Genomic DNA, 20,000 nt, shown 5'->3' with positions numbered 1-20,000 from the left:
TGTTTTTGTTTTCTTTCGCCCTCCTCCTCCTGCTGCTGCTGTTGTTCTTGTTGTTCTTGTTTCTGTGGTTGTTGTCGTCGTCATTGTCACCTTTTTCTTTTAGGGTTGCCGTCTGTTTCTTTTATTGGTTTCATTATTTTCTCTTCCTTTTCTTTTCTCTTGTTGGCTTATGCTTTTTGTTTCCTGAGAGGTTTGGGTTGCTTTTTTTTTTTTTTTTTTTTTTTTGCTTTTTGCTGTCTTGCTTTGTCTTGGTTGTATGGCTCGTCTTTAATTATCGTTTTCTTTCCACTGCAGAACTGCATTTGGCTCTCCCTCGATGGATGACAGCCGCCCAACCCTGACGATCTCACGTCCGACCCTAAACGTGTGGTGGGCGATGAGTCTGTTTGAGAAAAAGAGGAAGTGGAGTGAATCTCATGGACATGTTCGCCCTTTGAAACCAACATCTCCTTTGACTGCCTCCCACCTTGTTCTCTGAGGGGAAACCTGGGAACCCTAATGACAGACTGCAAAATAAAGATGCAAATCAACACAAACCCATGGAGTGCGTGGTGTTTTCTATGGCCCACGGGTGAGCTGGTGCCGCCCCCCCCCTTTGGAGAAAATTGTGTGAATGAGGCCAAATGGTACTGCTTCTCCCCACCGCCACCAGGAGAGGAGGGGGAAATCCCATGTGGTGATGCTATCTAAGGGTGGAAGCCAGACATTCAGCAGGGTTAGGGTTAGGGTTAGGGTTTGGCTTCTATTATTTTTTGATTATTTACGTTGAGTGTTTTATTTGCTTGCTTACTTGCTTTTTGAAGACAGAGGCCTCCCTGGGTACCTCAGGATGGTCTCCTTGAAATCACTACAGGGACCAGTCAGACCTCGAACTTAGCGTGATCATCCTACCTCAGCCTCTCAACTAAGTGCTGCCTGCTGTGAGGAGATGAGCCTCCAACAGTTGGCCCCAGCCTTTCATGTAGAGACACGGCCTGGCAGAAAATTCTGATCCTTGTTTCTTTGGCCTTTCCGAAGGAGGGCCCGATTTTGCTTGTGAGTGTGGACCACTGGGCCTGGCTAACTCTGAACCCCTGACTTGAGGAGGGCAGAACAGAGCAGCATAGTGAGTGGGCCGTGGCCAGGGATGGTGTGGGAGGAGTGAGAGTCGCATAGGGAGCGTGGCACTGAGTGGGAAGTCTGATGGGTTTCCTATGGTTTGGACGTGGGCAAAGTGGGATGTGGCGCCTCGCTGGTTGTTCTGCTGCCACTGCTGGGATAATGGAGACGGTGACTGCTTTTTTGCCTGCCTGAGCCTGGTCACAGGTATTCTTCCTGAAATGCTAGCCACTATCTCATCTGAACGGTATGGAATCAGTGACCCAGAAGAAATTTTGAGGGACAGCCTCTCCCTCACACCCCCACCCTTGTCGTACCTACCCTGTGATTACTGGCTGGCCCACGTGTGTGCCACCACACTCTCTCTGCTGAGAGCTTCTTCTCAGAGTCTACTTTGCACATTAAGTACTTCACTTTTCCCTTGCCAGAAAGGGGAGGAAAACTCCTTTCCTGGCAAGCAGTTGTGTGTTTAGTTTTTGGTTTTGCCTTCACAAGGAGGCAGGCACCGAAAGAGGGGGAGAGGGCAGGAGGGGGGCCAAGGGGAGGGAGGGGAGAAAGGGGGGAGGGAGGGAGGATGGACCCTTGCCATGTAGCCCAGGGCAATCTTCACAGGTTGACCTTAAACTAGTGACTGGTGACACTCCTGTCATTCTTAGCTCACCTAGGGCTGGAGTCAAGGGCCTATGCACCACTTCTTTGCCTTGGGCTACATTTCATGCTGAGAGCAGTGGAGTGGGGTGGGGTGCCTGGGCAGCACTATCCCCCAATATCTGCTCAGGCAAGTCCCTTGGCCTCCACCTTGCCCCCACGTGATGTCCCCCATGACCCTGGCTGGCTGGCTGGCTGGCAGTCATTGTCCTGTTCCATCCCCCTCTCCTGTATGCTGAACAGCATTGATTTTATATATATATATATATATATATATATATATATATATATATATATGCTTAAAGGTGATAAAGATGATAAGTCAGATGTTCAGATGTAGGTTTTGCTGGGTAGGTACCAGCTTCTTCACTTGGGCATGCCCCAGCCCCATGTGATGGGATGTCTTTACTACCACCACCACCATGGTAAGTTAAGGACAACAAGCAACACCAAGGAGAATGACGACAACAGTGGGTGTTGTGTGTGGCGGTGAAGGCTTAGAATCCTAACCTAAAACTCAAAGACAAGGAGAAAACCGAGTTCGTCACAAAGATTTGACTTTTTTGCAGATTTGAGCCCAGCCTGCCAGAGGAATTATTCAGTGGTTTACGGAGACACTGTCAGGACATTCTGAAGATAAAACTAAAGACAGGCGGGGCAGGTAGGGCAGGTGGGGCAGGATGGGCGGGGGAGTGAAGCACCAGCTTTGTCAAAGAAGAGACCTTAGTTGTCGTCTCCAACATTAATTAAAATGAGAGAAGTAAGGAAAACCAAGACAGACCAACAGATGGGGCCGTCCTTTCCCAGCGTGTGGCTCACACCAGATCACATAAAGACAACCACTGTGGAAGCAGAGCCAATGTCAGGTGGGATCCGGTGCGCCCTCACCTCCTCTCAGTGCGTGGCCTGGCCTGCCTCGGAAGTGGCCAGCTGGCCCTGGTTGAAAGGCGAGAAGGGAGGAAAGAAGGAAGCAAGCCTGGCACATCTTGGTGGGCTCCACCGTTCAAAGACTTTCTTCACATCAAGTTGTCACCAGGGACTTAGCTCAGTATTGTAAGCTCTTGCAGCCTAGGAAACAGGAAACGTGAGATCATGGGTTCAATCCCCAGTACCACAAAAACAAAGAAATAAATAAAACAAAATTTAAAAACAAGGAAGTTAAGCTGGGCGAGGTGGCTCACACCTGTTATCCCAGCACTTGGGAGGCTGAGGAAGGAGGAGCCTTGTCAGTTCGAGATCAGCCTAGGCTACAAAGTGAGCTCGAGGCCAGCCAGAACTGCATATAGAGACTCCCCCCCCCCAAGATGCAAAAATAATAAAGTTAAATCAAGTCGTTGACAGACGGACAGACTGACCGACTGACCCATGGCTGCCACTATACAAGGTACAGTAGTCAGTTCAGTGTGGCTAAAGGTACGTCTTTCAAAAATAAAAAATGATAAAAGGATCCCCTGTACCAAAAACAAACAAGCAAACAAAATTACGCGGTTCGCAGTCCTCTGAAGGTTCGCGGCAGAATCCTCTAAGGCTCTTGCCACCCATGGCAGCAGTTATTACTGATGATGGGATAGAAATGAATCCTGCACAGGCTGCCAGAAATCCTTTCCTAAAGTGTGGTTCCATTTGAAACAGCGAGTGATGGGGCTCGAGTACTGCGGTGTGGGGTTGGGTGAGTGTGGTATGTATGGCTGTAATCCCAACCCTCACTAGGGAGTTGGAGGCCAAGGATGATGAGACACTGAATTGGAGAAAGCCAGGGTCTCAAAATAAGCTCAGTCAGCCTAAGTCTGTGAACCTTCCCTCGAGGTTGTGTCAGAAGTTCTTAGCCAGAAGCTGGGTTGGAGTGGCACGTGCCTGTGATCCCCCACCCAGGAGGCCTGAGGCAATCCCATTACTGTGACTTCGGGACAAACCTGGGCCATGTATTGAGTTTGAGGCTGACCTGAACTAAGTGGTGAGACCCTATTGCCAACACCAACTGCCAACAGCCACAACTATATAAACAACAGAAACGTGTGTACACACACACACACACACACACACACACACACACACACACAAACACCCGGAGAGGGGTTCTAGTACAGATGGTGAATAGATAACAGCAGGCTACAGAGGCTCTCTGAGGTAGTCAACTTAGACTCCAAAATTAATACAGCATGGGGAGTCCCAAACAGAGGGAGATGGATCCACCTGACCCAGGCACAAGCTGAGAGAAACCCATTAAACATACAGTCCCGGTGCTACCATTGGAACAGCTAAAGGCTCGGTGCTCCCGCTGCAGTGCTTGAACTCGCACAGCCGAGACTTACTGAGCTACCAAAAGCCCACCGCTTCAAACTCACTGGAGATGCACTGACACTGAGTTTGGGGGTCAGCGTGCCGAATGGAGAGCTGGGCTGGTGGGGAACCTGCATTGACCTTCGGTGAGTGACGGGAATAAAACCAATCCACAGAAAAAGGGACTCCAACAGACGACATTCATTCTGGGGCTGGGCAGGGCAGACTGGTGAGAACAAGGAACAGCAGTGAGTTCAGTCAGCTGCTCCCTTCTCAAGCAGGATTGGTGGGGTGAGCTTGACCTGGGTCGTGCCCTGGGCTGAGATCCAATAGGTTACCCCAAACCAAGTACCTACACCTGGCAGCGCACCCTAATGCAGTGAGGTGCTCAGCAGGTTCATTAACCCAGAGAGGAGGGCCCTGCATATGCTGCCCCTGTTTGTACCTCCATAGTACACTGTAATGGGCAGGAGCACCTAGTCAGTGCGCTTCAGGCGAACTAACTGTAACCAACAAAGAAAGAAACTGGGTGGGGCCTCCTATATACACCTGTATGAAAGGAACAAAAAATATGAGAAGAGGAAGCAATAAGAAAAGGTCCCCAGCCCTGAGAACATTGATACAGAAAAGGTAAATGCAAAGGAGATTGAGGATGGCAAACACAATATCAGACATGGCACCAGTGGACATAAAGTGATATCTTTGGGACCTCATAGACGAGTTCAAAAGTGAAATATTGAACCAAGTAAAGCAAGACTTAAATAGAATAATAAAACAAATGCTAAGCATCTCTCAAAAAGACACAGATGGAAGAATGGAGAAACAAAAAGGTGGGGGGGAACCATTTGACGGAGAATATAGACAAAACAGAATACATCAAGCAGATCCAAAGAGATTACCAGGAAATTAAAAGCTCCATTGAAAGCTGGCAAAACTGCTTGAAAGAAACTAAGGATAGATTCTCCAAACTGACTGGAGGACAGGTTTGTAATGTGGGGTCATGAAAGGAAAAATTTCTTAAAAATAACAAGGAAACAAGCAGTAACAATACAAAGGCTAGAAGACGACAAGTGGATCTATAATTTAAGAATAAAGAATGTGAATGAAGAAGCAGGGGTACAAACAAAGGAACTGCAAAGGCTATTCACAGAAATAATTACGGAAAACTCCCCAAACATGGGAAAAGGAAATGCTATTCAGATGTATGAGGCTTACAGAACTCCAGCCACCTACAACCAAAACAGAACTACACCCAGGCATTTAGTAATCAAGATCTGTCCCAGTTTGTATACAAGCATTAGCTCTGAGGGCACAGACAGGTATCCCCAAAATATCACGATATAGCACAGCGACCATCTTTAATTTCCTATTAACTTAATCTGTATCCCTGTATAACTTATACTGGTATATCATGACTGACCTTAGTTAAACCTGATTTGTTTGATGGCTGTTTGTTATTGACAGATTTTATTCAAAACTATTAAGGTTGATAGTATGAACTCTGCAAGTTTAGACATCTACATTGAAAATGACAACGAAGGGGCTGGGGATTTAGCTCAGGGGCATAAGCACCTGCCTTGCAAGCAGGCAGTCATGAGTTCGATCCCTGGTACTGATAAAAACGAAAAAGACATATAAATAAATAAATAGATAAATAAAATAAAATAAAAAAGAAAATGACAATGACTCACTAAGATACCCATTCTAGGTTGGTTACTACCTGTTTTTGTAGTTCTACATTATCTACAAAGTTGTATTTCTATTAATACTGTTATGTACTTATATATTCAATAATACTATATCTGATGATATAGCCAATTCTATGGATGACAACAAGAGACAACATAGTAACCATGATAGAACTCCTTGTACAGCAGTTTTATATGTCTTTTTAGTTTTATGTGTCTATAGGAATATGTTTTGTTCTGTCCTGCTTTGTTCTGCTTCTCCCTCTAATATAGAGAGGATAGAAATACACGTCAAGACTCATGTTTGTGTAAAACCTATAAACAGTTTGAGAGAACTGATCTTATGACACATGATGAAATGAACAAACGCTTTGAAGGAAAAAAAGGCACTACAGCACCCAGTGCTGACTCTGGCGGGTCATGGTGTGAAATTCAGCAATACTATTATTCTCTGTTCAGAGTGATTTTAATCTGCTTTGGTTTGTTAAATCTCAACATAAATGCAGATATGAATAAATGCATGTATGTTAAGAGTATAGGATTGATAACCACATTACTAAGATTTTATTAGATAGTTGAACAGAATTATTTCCAGTCTCGCTGTTTGAATTCCCATTAATATGTTCCACTCTTGTGTCTTGAACAACTATTTGTAAGAGGACAATATGTAAACATCAACAAGTGATTTATTACTGTTTATTTTTTTCCATTGAAAGTATGTATTATTTCGACCGTTTTCTGTTTCGTTTTGTCTTTCTTTAAATAAAAATTTAAAAATAAACACCCAGAGAAACACAAAGGTGTTAGCGTCTCTTACTTGGAATGTAAAATTATCTTTCACGATACCCATGGCTATTTTTGCAGCCATGAACAGAGGAGTCGCAATCGGACACGTAACAACAATGAAAACATTGAGAGTGAATGAATGAAACTTGAACGGTGACTCTTCTGCGTGTCCCTTTTCATTCTCTGGTACTCTTCACGTGAACAGGGAATGGGGAATGGTGACGGACGGACGAACCAACAGACAGTACCACCGCCGGCATGGAAGGTTTTATGTTGCTCGACCCACACCTCTTGACACAAGTAGGGAATTCATTTACTTATCTGTGGCGAATGGGTCCTGCAAAGTGTGCTCCACCACTGCGGGCGGGGGGGGGGGAGGGCTCCCCAGGCCCCCCCTTCCGATGACTGTTTGTGAGAGCCTATGGGAGACTAAGATTTCCTAGATAGCTACATATCACGTGGCTGTCCTTTAAGGGTTTCTGTTGGGTTGCCATTGGTTGTTGTTGTTGTTATTGTAGTGGTTGTTGTTGTTGTTGTTGTTGTTGTTGTTGTTGTTATTGTAGTAGTTGTGCTTCACTTTTGGTTTCTTTTTGGGGGAGTATATTGTTTTGTTTGCACTGGGGATTGAACTCGTGACCTCGTGCTTACCATACAGGCGCTTATGCCACTGACTGGGCTAAATCCCCAGCTGTGCTTCAGTTTTAGGTAAAAGAGAAAGTAGTAGTAATAGTAGTAGTAGTAGTAATAGTGGTAGTAGTAGCAGCAGCAGCAGCAGCAGCAGCAGCAGCATCGTGGCTCTAGGGCAGGTGGGGCTGTGCCACCTCCATCCCCACCCCCTTGGGGACGGGAGGGTGGGGGTCACCAGAGCTCAGAAGAGAAAAACTCACCATAATTTGCAGAGAAAGAACAAACAAACAATTAAAAAAAAAACAGTAAGCAAAACTAAAAACAGAACAACTTGCAGAGCATCCCGAGAGGGGACTGTATGGGTGAGGGGGATTGTGGATGCTCACTCTATCTTGTTAATTGAAAAGAGAAAGAAAAAGGAAAGGAAAACAGTAAAATCAAACCTATTCAAACAGGATATGGTGTTGCAGGCCTAGAATGCCAGCACTGGGAGGGTGGGGTGGGGGTTGGGTGGGGCGGGGCAGGGCGGGGCCGGGGCGGGGTGGGGTGGGGCGGTGGGGGGAGGAATCATCAGGAGTTCAAGGCCAACCTGGGCTACTTTGTGAGTTTAAGGGTAGCCAGAACTGCGTAGAGAGGCTCGTCTCAAAAAAAGGAAACTAAATAAATGGAATATCTGAAGGAATATGACGTTTATAGCTTACTACATAACGAACATTTGTAAGCAAATATTGAATGTCTCCTAATTTATTGTCTATCCTTATACCTTATAAAACCAACAGACTGTGTTTTGCACTATCCCAGAGGTTTACTTGTCTGGATTGAAAAGTACATATCAGTGCTCACCATCAGAGGGCAGTGACACGCTACTTTGCAAATGACCCATTCGGCTCTCTGATGGAAGGTCTGTGTGATCACAAAGTGAAACCGAGAATCTGGAGTTAGAGATTTGGCCCAGTTTCACTCCCGTTATCACCGCCATACCATGCCCGGAATATAAGGAGAAGCTGAGTAAGTTACAGAGAGGGGTGATCTATTTGTCCAAACTTCATAAGCATTTTTCTTCTTTTCTATTTATTGAAGAGTAGTTATAACATCAATACAGATGTGAAACTGTCAAGATGTATACGTGTGGAAGAGAGAAGAGAAACATGACTGTCAAAGAAATAGACCTGAGGATCAATGGAACAGATTAGAAGATGCAAGCACAACTACAAAGGCACTCAGCCACCTTATATTTGACAAAGGGGCTAAACATGTTCACTGGGAAAAGGAAGGTCTCTTCAATAAATGGTGTTGGAAAAAATTGCCTTCCCACACACCGAAGACTGAAACTAGACCCATGCTTATCACCGTCACTAAACTCAAGTCAAAATGGATCGAAGATTTAAATATTGAAACAGAAACACTAAATAAATGTACTGGAAAACAAAATAGGTTTAAAAAAATAAATCTTGGAGACGGCCGGGGATGTAGCTCAGCGGCATGAGCGCCTGCCTTACAAACGCCTGGTCGTGAGTTCAATTCCCGGTACAAAAAAAAAAAAAAAAAAACCAAACAAACAAACAAAAAAAACTTGGAGACATAGGGGTAGGCAGAGAACTCATGAACAAAATGCAATCCGCATGGGGAAATACTTCAAAGAACGAACAACTGCGATCTCATCTTATTAAAACGTTTCTGCACTTCAAAAGAAATCACCAACAAAGTAAAAAGAAAGCCCACAGAAGGGGAAAGAATTTTAGCCAGCAATCTCTCAGACAAAGGACTTATATCCAGAATATAAACATCAAGCCCCCCAAATTCAAAGACTCTCTCCAAAAAATGGGCATCTGAGATGAACACACATTTCTCAGATAAAGGTATACAAGTGGCAAATAAATACATCAGGAAATGTTCACTATCACTGGCCATGTGAGACATGCAAATTAAAACAGTATTGAGATTTCATCTCACTCCAGAACAAATGTCTGCCATCCAGAAATCAACCAATAACAAATGTTGGCGAGGCTCTGGGAAAAAAGGAACACTTCCTTTTCCACTGTTGGTGGGAGTGCAGACTCGTGCAGCCACTATGGAAATTGATATGGAGATTCCTCTGAACAAACTAGGGTTAGAAGTTCCATTCAACCTAGCTATTACCCTCGTGGGTATTTTCCCCCCAAAATTGAAAATATCATGTCACAGTGACATATGTGCACTTATGTTTTTAGCAGCACAATTTGTAATAGGTAAATCTTGGAAACAACCAAAGTGCCCATCAACCGCAGAGTGAATGAAAAAGATGTGTTATTTTTATACAATGGTATATCGCTCAGCTATAAAAAGGGAGGATTCTGAGGCTTTTATAGGCGAATGGAGGCAACTCGAGATTATCCTGAAATAAAGAAGACTCACATTTGTAAATATCACATTGTCTCTGTAGTGTAAAACATAATAAAAACTGAATGGGAATAAGATCCAAAACGTATAATAGATATTGTAAAAATGAAAGGGAAGGAAAGTACTCTAAAGGATATAACTGTATGTATGTTTAAGTGTGTAAGATAGATGACCATATTATTAAGTTTTCGTGGGATCACTGAACAGAATGGCTTTCACTGTCAATGTCTGAGTGTCTATCCACTTTTTATGCTTTGATTCTGTGACTTTAACAACTATTTCTAAGAGGACAATACATAATTTACTGACTAGTGATTTCTTTCCATTTGTGGAGGTGGTGGTGTTGGTGATACCAGGGATCAAAATCACGACCTCACACTTGCCAAGGTGGTACTTAAACCACTGAGCTAAATCCCGGCCCCGACTAGTGATTTCTTAGTGTTTTTTTTTTTTTTAAATACTATATTATTTCTATCCTTTTTTTCTTTAAATAAAAAAAGAGAGACAGAAACATGTAAGCAATGCATTTTAAGATATTACAGTATTAGCAGGTAAACTTATAGTATACATAGACATTTAGATTGTCATCACTAGGAGCATGGCTTTTTGGGGGGTAGGGAGAAGAATATATTTATTGGGGGCAAGAAAGCTTCTGAGAGAGAGAGAGAGACAGAGACAGAGAGACACAGAGAGAGAATGAGTCCTGATTGGTTTACTGAGGACCCAGCCTTTTCTAGGGATTGTCATACGGCAAAACCATGAATTGAAGTGGCTACAAGGTTAGGAAACAATTGGAAATTAAAAGTGGGACATGGCAGGGGGACAAAACTATGGCCAATCGATAATATTCTGAACATAATTGATCGGGTAATACTGATTAAATGGAGATCGAATGGGGAGGCAAGTCACAAGGCAAGCAGGCATGAAACAGAACAGGAAGTGGGTCACTGGCGCTTCTCCACTTTCCTAAAGTGATCAATACCTATTTTGAATATCAAGGATTGCCGGGTGTGGTGGTGCATGCCTGTAATGCCAGACACTTGGTAGCCTGAGGCAGGAGGATCCTTGCAAGTTTGAGACCACCGGCCTGGGCCACAAACTGAGCTCAAGTCCTGCCTGAACTGCATGATGAGACCCTGTCTCCAAAAGATTGAAAATACTACTACTACTACTACTACTACTACTACTACTACTACTACTACTAATAATAATAATAATAAAGGATCCTAGGTAGCAGTTGCTTGATTCCAGTGGGGGTTTGGTTTGGTTTGTTATTGAGATGGGGGTCTCTGTTATGCATCCCAGGCTGCCCTTAAACTCACTATGGAACCCAGGCTGTCCTCAAACTCATGGTGATTCTGTCTCAGGCTCCTGATTGAGTTCTGAGCTTATAGGCATGTCTTACCACACCCTGCTGAAGGCCAATATATGTTTTGTTTTGTTACATTAAGGGGAATGAAACCTCAGGACCTCATGTTTGCCAGGCAGATGCTGTACCGCATAACTATGTCCCTGGCCCTGAACATCTAATTTTTTTTTTCCAGTACTGGGGATCGAACTGACGACCTAGGGCTTGCCAGGTTGGCCCTTATGCCACTGAGCTAAATCCCCAGCCCTGAACATGTAGTATTTGAGGAATTTCTAACATTACTCACCCAAGTCAACAAGGAACCAGGAGAGCTACTCTTTTATTTTTTTTTTTTTTCTTTTCTTTCTGTCTTTTTTTTTTTTTTTCTTCTTCTATGTCTTTTCTTTTTCTTTCTTTCGTGATCTGGTCTGTTCTGATCTTTCTTTTCTTTTGAGCTTTGTTTTGATTTGGAGACAAGGTCTCATTATGTACTTCAGGCTAGCCTTGCACTTGCAGTGCTCTTCCTCCTGCCTCGGCCTCCTCAGTGCTGATCTCACACAGTGAGCTTCCAAGCCCAGCCGGTTACTCACTTTTGCACACTCTCCACTCATGCTGAGTAGCTCTCTGCCATGTCTCTGTCCCTATCTCTCTGCCTCTCTGCCCCTTTGCCTGTCTGTCCCTGGGCCTGTCTGTGTGTGTCTGTCTCCCATTCTAAGATGAATACACCATGGACTTGGTATCTTTTTTTTTTTTTTTTTTTTTCTTTTTGAGACAGGGTCTCGCTGTGCAGTTCAGGCTGGCCTTGAGCTCACTTTGTAGCCTAGGCTGGTCTGGAACTCGAAAGGATCCTCCTGCCTCAGCCTCCTGACTGCTGGGATTACAGGCATGAGCCACCACACCCAGCAAGGACTGGGAATCTAGCTCAGCGGCATAGCACCTGCCTGCCAAGTTCGAGGTTGTGAGTTCCTTTCTTGGTACCAAAACAAACAGACAGACAGACAGACAGACAGACAGACAGACAGATAGATAAATTGTGCTGCTTTATTAAAGAAAAACAAAACAACACAAAACAGGAAAATGGAAATGGGTGGGGGCAGGTGGCCATGCTATGGTAAGGACTAATCCATGTCAGGGACACACTCTAAACAGTCACAGAAAACTATCCCCACGTGTCACAGAGAATGGCCACTGGTCACAAGAACTGTGGAAGGCACGTTGGCAAACATGATGAGACACAGAACAAAACACTTCACATGGACTTAGAAAAAAAAAGTATAGGCCTTTCCAAAGCATAGATTTCAAAGCTCCCCTGTGGTGTTGTGAGGATTCAAAGCAGGATTTGAATTTTAGGCAGGTAGTCAGTCAGTCAGTCAGTCGCACATCAGCCACTAGTGGGCCTGAGGGACAAAGGGATGGGGGTGGAAGTCCAAACCATAGCTTGCTTTGTCAGTGAATTAAACAAGGGGTTCCATTTTCTGCCTAGAATGCGTTTATCTTCTTTCCTTCGGGTCTCCGGAGGCCAAAGTGGCACCTCCAGAGTTGCAGGATAGTTCCCTTCCTTTTTGGAGAGTAGCACATGTAGCTTCCTTCAACAAACATGTACCTTTTGCAAAGATTTCATCTTTTTACCACCCATTTCTTAGATGTGTCGTGAATATATTTTCCGGTACCTTTTAGCTCAAGAAACATGTATATGGGCATTGACTTTTCCTTTCTTAGATGTAGTAGGAAAAAACTAAGACCAGTTCTTTAAAGAAATGGAGGGATTAAATAACTTTTGCTCCCTTGCATTTTCTTGAAGGTCAGGAGTTTTCTTTGTGAAAAAGTATCAATAGTTCACTGTAACTTATACGAAGACAGCAGCCAGCCTTAAAGTAGTCTCTTCTCTTCTCTTTTCTTTTCTTCTCCTCTCCTCCTCCTCCTCCTCCTCCTCCTCCTCCTCCTCCTCCTCCTCTTCTCTCTCTGCTCTGTCTCTCTGTCTCTCTGTCTCTCTCTGTCTCTCTCTCTGTCTCTCTCTGTCTCTCTCTCTCTCTCTCTCTCTCTCTCTCTCTCTCTCTCTCTCTCTTCCTTCTTTGTAACAGGGTCTCCCTATGCAGTTCAAGCTGGCCTTGGGCTCATTTTCCAGCCCAGGCTGACCCATCTCCAGTCAGGAATTTACAAACCATTCTCCTGCTTCAGCCTCTCAAACACGGGGATTACAGAAGTGTGCCCACCACACCCAGTTTAAAAAGTACTATATTCTGAGGAAGAACTAGGACAATGGATAGGAATGTACTTGCTTGGTACAAGCAAAACTTCTGCATGAGCCAGGTGTGATGGTGCACTCACTCGGGAGGCTGAGAGAAGTAGAAGGATCACTAGAGTTGAGCCTGGGTCACATCATGAGAAAGAAATCAAGAACTTGTTACTCGTTATTTTTTGTACCAGTAATCATTTACAAAAAGAGGTTAGGACTTTGCGATTTATAAAAATAAAAATAAAAATAAAAATAAAAATAAAAATAAAAATGCTTTCTTTTGGGCCGTGGGAGTGCAATCTGGCTCCTCAGTCAGGGACAGAGGGCTGCCTCGCTTTCCACCGAGCCGCCCACCCCTCCCTTCCTGCTCTGGACCTTTCAGATGTAAATTTCCTCTCCCAGCTCAGGCCTCATTTTGCCTGGGGACAGGGAACTCAGTGAGTGAGTGAGTGAGTGAGTGAGTGAGTGAGTGGCTGAGATGGACTGATTCTTAATTGAGAAGAAAAGGAGAAGGCTGAAAGGAAAGTAGTTGGTGTAAGATTAATTTTAAAGAAAATTGTTTGAAATGGAAACAGTTTTCTTTGCAAACAGGCCTTTGCAGACAGGCAGGCCTGGTGAGGTGGTGTGGCTCCTGTGATCTCAGCACTCTGTAAGCTGAGGAAGGAGAGCAACATGAATGACATAGGGAGAGGCTGTCTGGAGAGAGAGGGAGACACACACACACACACACACACTCACACACAATTATTGAAAGAGTTTTCGGCATGGTTAGAAGACAGAACATAAAGTAAAGTGGCCTTTATTTTAAGAATGCAGAGAGAGACTCCATGACCTCCTGGGTCTGGCTTTCTCTCTGCTGGACATGTGGTGTGGGCGCACACATGTAGCTTAGGTTTGGGGTGGGGCCTAAGAGGCATTACTGATGCACAGGTAGCCCGTGGGAATTTATTTCACACCACAGGTAAATTGGCTAGGAGTGGGGAAGTTGACCTTCCACATCCCAGCGCTGCAGAGTCCCCTTTTAGGGCAAAATCCTTTCATTTATAATTACTATTAATGTTATTATTTGAATGCTATATACATACGTGTATGTATATAGTACCAGGGAACAAACTCAAGACCTTGTGCTTACCAGGCAAGCACTTGTGCCACTGAGCTAAATTGCTGGCCCTATTATTATTATTATTAAAAAGAAAGAAAACAGCAGAAAGACAGGTGTCTGATTGCAAGAGTACAGACTGTTTTTGGCACTCTTGACTTTGGACCTGCCAGGCAGGCGCTGATGTCACTGAGCTTCATCCAGGGCCCTGGGCCTGTGGGGTACTGCACCTTCCTTCCTTCCTTCCTTCCTTCCTTCCTTCCTTCCTTCCTTCCTTCCTTTCTTCCTTCCTTCTTTCCTTCCTTCCTTCCTCCTTGGCCTGTCCTTTACCATTGCCGTGTTTCCTGTGCCCCAGGGTACAGGATCCAACAACATCCCACTCTTCTCCCCAGCCCGAGCTGATTTTCAGGGCCTCCTCTGCTCTATTTCTCGGGGCTGAATGTCACTGGGGAGGGGAGAGGAGGGGAAAGGAATACAGCTAGCTTATTTAGTGTAGGAAGGCAGACGGGGCTGGGGGGGAGGGGGGGGCTGGGCGGCGGCAGGGGCGGCGGGCCGCGAGGTGTGCGCGAGCGAGGGATCCAGCGCGCGGCGCGGGGGGTCACGGGGTCACGGGGGCGGGGCATCGGCATAGGAACCGCTTCTGTGTGTGGTGGCCCCTCCCCCCCTCGGACGCCGCTGCCGGGGGTGGGGAGGGGGCTGTCGCGTCTGCCGAGTGTGCGCCTGCGCAGTGTGCGTGCGTGCGTCTACGTGCGTCCGCGTGGGGGGGGGGCGGGTTATCTAGGAAGTCGCTCGTTTTTTCGGCTGGATTTTGCTGCCCTCCTGAATGTGTCCTAGAAAGACACAAGAACAAAAACGAAACGAAACGAAACAAAACAAAACAAAACAAAACAACCGGGGAGAGGGAGGGAAAGGCTTGTAGGGGAGCTCCTCCGCTCACGGCCTCCCAGCCCCCTCATTCCCTCCGGTGCCCGCCTCCTCGCCTCCTCGCTCACCACTCCCACTCCCCGGCCGCCGCCCCCTCCCCTACCGCGCCGCGGGGGCCCGTCTCTCTCCTGGTTCCGGCTTTATCCGGCCCTAGCGCGGTTCCCCTACCCCAGGTCCCGGGCCCCTGGGCCTCTGATCCCGGAACTGCCACTGAGCTGACCTTGCTGTCCCTCTCCCTGCCTCGACCTCGGCCTCGGCTTTGGCCTCCGCCTCCCCCTCCTCCCCTCGCCCACCCTTCCGTCCCCTGCTTTGTGCCCTTGTGTAAAGAATTCGTTCCAGACACAAAGGTGGATGTAAAAGTGATCTACGTAGAATGCTTTTGTAAAGTGGAGGATCCAAATGGATTTAGGCCTGTGTGAGAGAGAAGGTGGGGTGGGTGTTGCCGCGGAGGCCTCTCTGCCTTCAGTGAAAGCCTTGAGTGAAAGGTGATGGGGGTGGGGAGATTTAAAGGGCCTGTGTTAAAACACAGAGAGAGACAGACACAGACTCACACGTGTGTTGTTTTACACACAGCAGTTACTCCTGGAGATAGACACACATAGACATATATCTAATAAATTCACTGTGTAACATTGTTTCTTCATTTTAAACATTTACTTTTCGTTGTTTTGTTTTGTTTTTGGCAGATACATTAGTTGAGAGACCCAAAGGGGTCCAGCGCGAGGAGGCAAGTGCCCCGAGGACCTTGAGTCCTATTGGATCAGCTGATAGGATAGGATGGGTCTGAACTCTGGGGCCTTGGCCTCAGAGGGCAGGCAGTGGTCCCCTGCGCAGTCAGGGCATGGTGTGTGTGTGTGGGGGGGGGGGGGGCTTCTATTTTTTTTTTTTTTTTTTTTTTTGGGGTTCTCTCTGTTCTCTCCCTGTCCTGATTATACAATACTAAGGAAACACTTTTTATTAAAGAATCAGGATAACTATCTGGAGCAATGGATACCTTTGGTAGGTTTTGTTTTGTTGTTGCTGCTGCTGTTGTTGTTTTGTTCTTTTAATGACCAGAGTTAAGTGGGTAATAAACATATCTTTAAACAAAATCTGCCCCTCTGTTGAATCAGGGTATATTTTTTTTTTAAGGGAACAAAACAAAACAGTGTAAGGGTACAAGTAATACAGGACTTAAAAACACACACTTGCAGTTGTATAAATCAGGATCTATGGATCCATGTTTCATGAGTGCCTCTGATAAATGACCTAAGAAGTCAGAGCGGTTTTCACCTTTCTTTAGAGACGTACTTGACAATGTAAAATAACTAGAAGGCTTGGATTTTATCCTCCTCAGACCTTCAAGAATACACGTCTGGAAAAATGTCTCTTGTTCTCATCTCTTACATTGTTGTCAGGCCACTCGGGGTCTTGGTTGGGAACCAACCAAGATTGTGCACCGTTGGGAATTGGTGGTTCCCCTGCCTCTCTGTCTTCTGGTCTTCTAAAATGAACGGTATGATACTCATCTCTCATGTCCAAATGCAATAGCGGCTTGTAACACTGCCTGTCTCTCACTAGAAGTCATTGACGTTCGGAGTGACATTGCATCTTCCCAGCCTAGCTTCTATAGATCTGAGCAAATCCTTGAAAGACATTGAGGTACTTATCAGGGTCACCTGAAGATTTTCCTAGCTGTAGATAGAATTTGCTGTAAGTCGCCGAGATATATATATATATATATATATATATATATATATATATATATATATAGAGAGAGAGAGAGAGAGAGAGGGAGAGAGAGAGGGAGAGAGAGGGGGAGAGGGAGAGAGCGCACAACCACTGTAGCATGTGTCTTTATTTATAGGCTTCCGAGAAGTACAACGTCAACCTCAACCCCGCTTTGTAGCGATTTGTTTGCCGGGCTGGCCTGAGCCCCTTGGCCCTTTGCCTCCTTGGGGCTGCAGCAGCTTGTTCAGGTGGCTTGTTTTGGACTCTCTGTGTTTCCTGGGCAGGCAGGTGGGCAGGCGGGCAGGCGGGCAGGCACCAGGCACCAGGCAGGCAGGCAGGCAGGCAGGCAGGCAGGCAGACAGACCTCGCTTTAGCTGTCGTCCTCCCCCCCCCCACCCGGGTGATTGATCTATCTCCGGATTCAAAGGCTCCCTCCACCCTGCCTGCCCGCGCACTCACTCGCCTACTCCTTTCCGCGGTCCTCCCTCCCCCCTTGGAGGCCAGGGGACCCCGCCGATTGGGCCCCTTAGGGTGATTTTGAACATCCTGCTCTTCCAGCTCAGAGACCTCTGGTGATCTCGCTGGTGTTTGAGGTCGTTGTGGGGCTCCACCTGGTGGTGGCTTTGCTATGATGTCGCGCTCGTAGTCAGCAGCTGGAGCGGCAAGGGCTGACGTGTGGCCTTGGCGACGGGGACAGAGTCCCAGGAGGTCCGCCTGCTAGGCGGGACTGCAGCGGTCGTGCCTGAGCTGAGCCGGCGGGCGCGCTGTGCGGAGATTGGATCGGCAGGGCTATGTGAGAGGTGACTGTTGCCGCCTTTCCGCGGCCGGTCGCGGCTAGCCGGGGGGTGTGTGGGTGACCCGAGCCGGTCGACCAGCACACCCTCCTGCTTCTCGGCGGCCCTCCGGCCGGCCACCGAGACGCAAGGAGGGAAGAGATGTGTTCCCTCCATCCCGGCAGGCAGCCGGCTGGGCCGGCTCGTGGAAGGGAGTGTGTGGCCAGCTCGGCCGGGTCACCGGTGCCTGTGTTCCTCTTTGCTCTTCTCCGGACTCCTTGCGGGGTCCCCGCCTTGTCCTGGCTGCAGCGCGAGGGGCCGTGCAGGGCTGTTGGGCTTTGCCCCCGGTGGTTGGAAGTCTGGATCTGGATCGTTGTGATTCCCCAAGTGTGAGCTCGCGAGCTCGCGGACTGGCCGGGGCCGGGGCCGGGGCCGGGGCCGGGGCTGGGGCCACCCGCCCGTGGAGGTTGTCGGGGCCTCGGCCTCGAGCCCGAGTGGGTCCTGGTGTTTGGAGGGGCGGGCGGGGACCTACCTGTCTCAGTCAGCGACTAAGTCCGAGTTAGGCTCGAGGATCGGCGGGGTTCGCCCGCCCGGGGAGGGTGCCCGGCCTCCGGGCCCCAGTGGGGACCCAGTGGACCCCAGTGGCCATAGGGCTCGGCCCATTGCCCGTTTCCCCAAGGAAGGCCCAGGTGAGAGGGTCTCGTGCTGTCCCCCGCGCCAGCAGGTGGCTCGGGGAGGGCGCTGATGGAGGGCTGGCTTGGTCCAGCGTCCCTGCGCCCTGTCCCGCCCCCCCACCCCACCCCCGCGGTCGACCAGTTGGCCCTGGGTGCTCCGCCGTCTGCAGCATTGGGGTCGTCTGAGGGGCCAGGTCCCCGGCGCCTTGCTTTGGAGGGCGGGTGTGATCAGGGGATTGTCCCCTCTGTCATGTGTCACAGATCTTTTGGCTAGAGGTGGGTGTTTTGTGTCTGCAGGTATATGCTGACACGCTGTCTTTCGGTGGTTGCCGCTGCTGCAAAGACGAGGGGATTTGGGCTCCCGGATGGCGAGTTGGGGCTCTGGGTTTGCTGGCCGTCCCGTGGTACTTGGAACCCTGCTTCTCTCGCCCCTGAGCTGTCCGCCCTGGGGCCCGTGCGCCGGCTCTTGGACATCCGAGTGTAGCCTCCCCTGGCTCGGTGCCGCCTCCGGTCTCTAGCACCCGAGGGTGGCGGGGATGGCGGCAGGGGCCCTCTGCCCCTGTGTGCTCCTCGTCGCGGGCACCGAGTGCGGTCTGAGACGACCCTCGAGTGTGGCTCCGTGCCTTTCTGCGTGTCAGGCGTTCCCCTGGGTCGTTGTCGGCCGCTGGCGGTGTTGGGGGTTGTGGCACTGGCGAGGCTGAAAGCGGGCTCTTCTCTGACTGTCCTTGCCAGGCCTGCCCTCCCCGCGGTCCCGTCTCTTCCCCTCTCCTTTCATTGTGACCGATGTGGTGAATGAGCGCTCTCCTGGGCCGGGCCTAAGCCGCGCCAGGCGAGGGACGGACATTCATGGTGAATGGGACCGCTCTTCTCGTTCTGCCTGCGGGCCCCTCGTCTCTCTACCCCGCCTCTCGGTGGTGCGTGGAAGGCAGGGGTGCGGAATCCGGCCCGACCTCGCTCCCCTCCCGCTCGCCCTTGTGGTGCTGTCGCCCGGGGGGGTGGGTCGTGGTCGCTTGACGCGATGGAACTCTCCTCGCTTGCCCCTTCGGGGGGCGTCTGCGGCGTGGGTGGAGTCCTCCCCGGAGGTGGGGAGAGCGGCTTGCCCCGCCACTACGCTGCGTGCCGCGCCCTGTGGCACGCGAGCGTGCCTCGGCCTCCTGCGGTGCTCCTGGAGCGTTCCCGGCTTGTCTGTCCAGGTGCACGAGGCTGAGGGTCGGTGTCGTACCCGTGTCCCGGTGCCTCTGTTCTGAGCCGCCTGCCGTCGTTGGCGTGCTGAACCTCGCTTTGGGGGTTTTTCTGGCTGTGCCGGGAAACCGCCCGGGGATCGAGTCGGTAGGGAAGGGGAGGCTCTTGCGCCTCATGCACCCCCCCCGCCCCTGGGGGAGGGGTGTTGGGCGTGTGGGTTTCCCTCCCCCCCAGCGGCGTCCTCTCGTTCGTCCCGGCGCGACGAGAGGAGGTGTGGGTGAGATCGCCTGCTGGGGGTGGGGCTGAGCGCGCGCCCGCGTGTGTTTACCTCCTCTGGGGGGCCCTCGCGGGCGTGTGAGCGATCGTGGTTGGGCCGGCCTGACGGACGCCTGCCGTCTACCTTTCCTCTCCTCTCTTTGCGGGAGGTTTGAGGGCCGTTCTGCCGTTGCCGCCCGGCACGGCCAGACGCTGGATTTGGGGGAGCCCGGCCCGTGGTGGCGGGTGGCGGGCTCCCCTGCCGGCCCCGGCCGCGTACGCTCGAGACGCTT

The 20,000-nt window shown here is 48.8% G+C and overlaps 1 long non-coding RNA gene across 1 annotated transcript; it reads right to left on the bottom strand.

Moving 5' to 3' along the window:
- Positions 1-16,932: 16,932 nt before the first annotated feature.
- On the bottom strand, positions 16,933-19,994 carry LOC134475192 (uncharacterized). The gene is made up of 2 exons (XR_010046197.1): positions 17,283-19,994; positions 16,933-17,099 (listed from the first exon to the last, which is right to left on the bottom strand). It is a non-coding gene; the product is annotated as an uncharacterized LOC134475192 (long non-coding RNA).
- Between the last annotated feature and the right edge of the window lie 6 nt (positions 19,995-20,000).

Source organism: Cavia porcellus, unplaced genomic scaffold (assembly GCF_034190915.1).
Source record: "Cavia porcellus strain 051 isolate PalLab524CR breed Dunkin Hartley unplaced genomic scaffold, mCavPor4.1 scaffold_576, whole genome shotgun sequence".
In the NCBI taxonomy this organism is placed as follows: Eukaryota; Metazoa; Chordata; class Mammalia; order Rodentia; family Caviidae; genus Cavia; species Cavia porcellus.
Note: the sequence above shows the minus strand (reverse complement) of the source record. Positions and strands in the feature narration are given on the sequence as shown.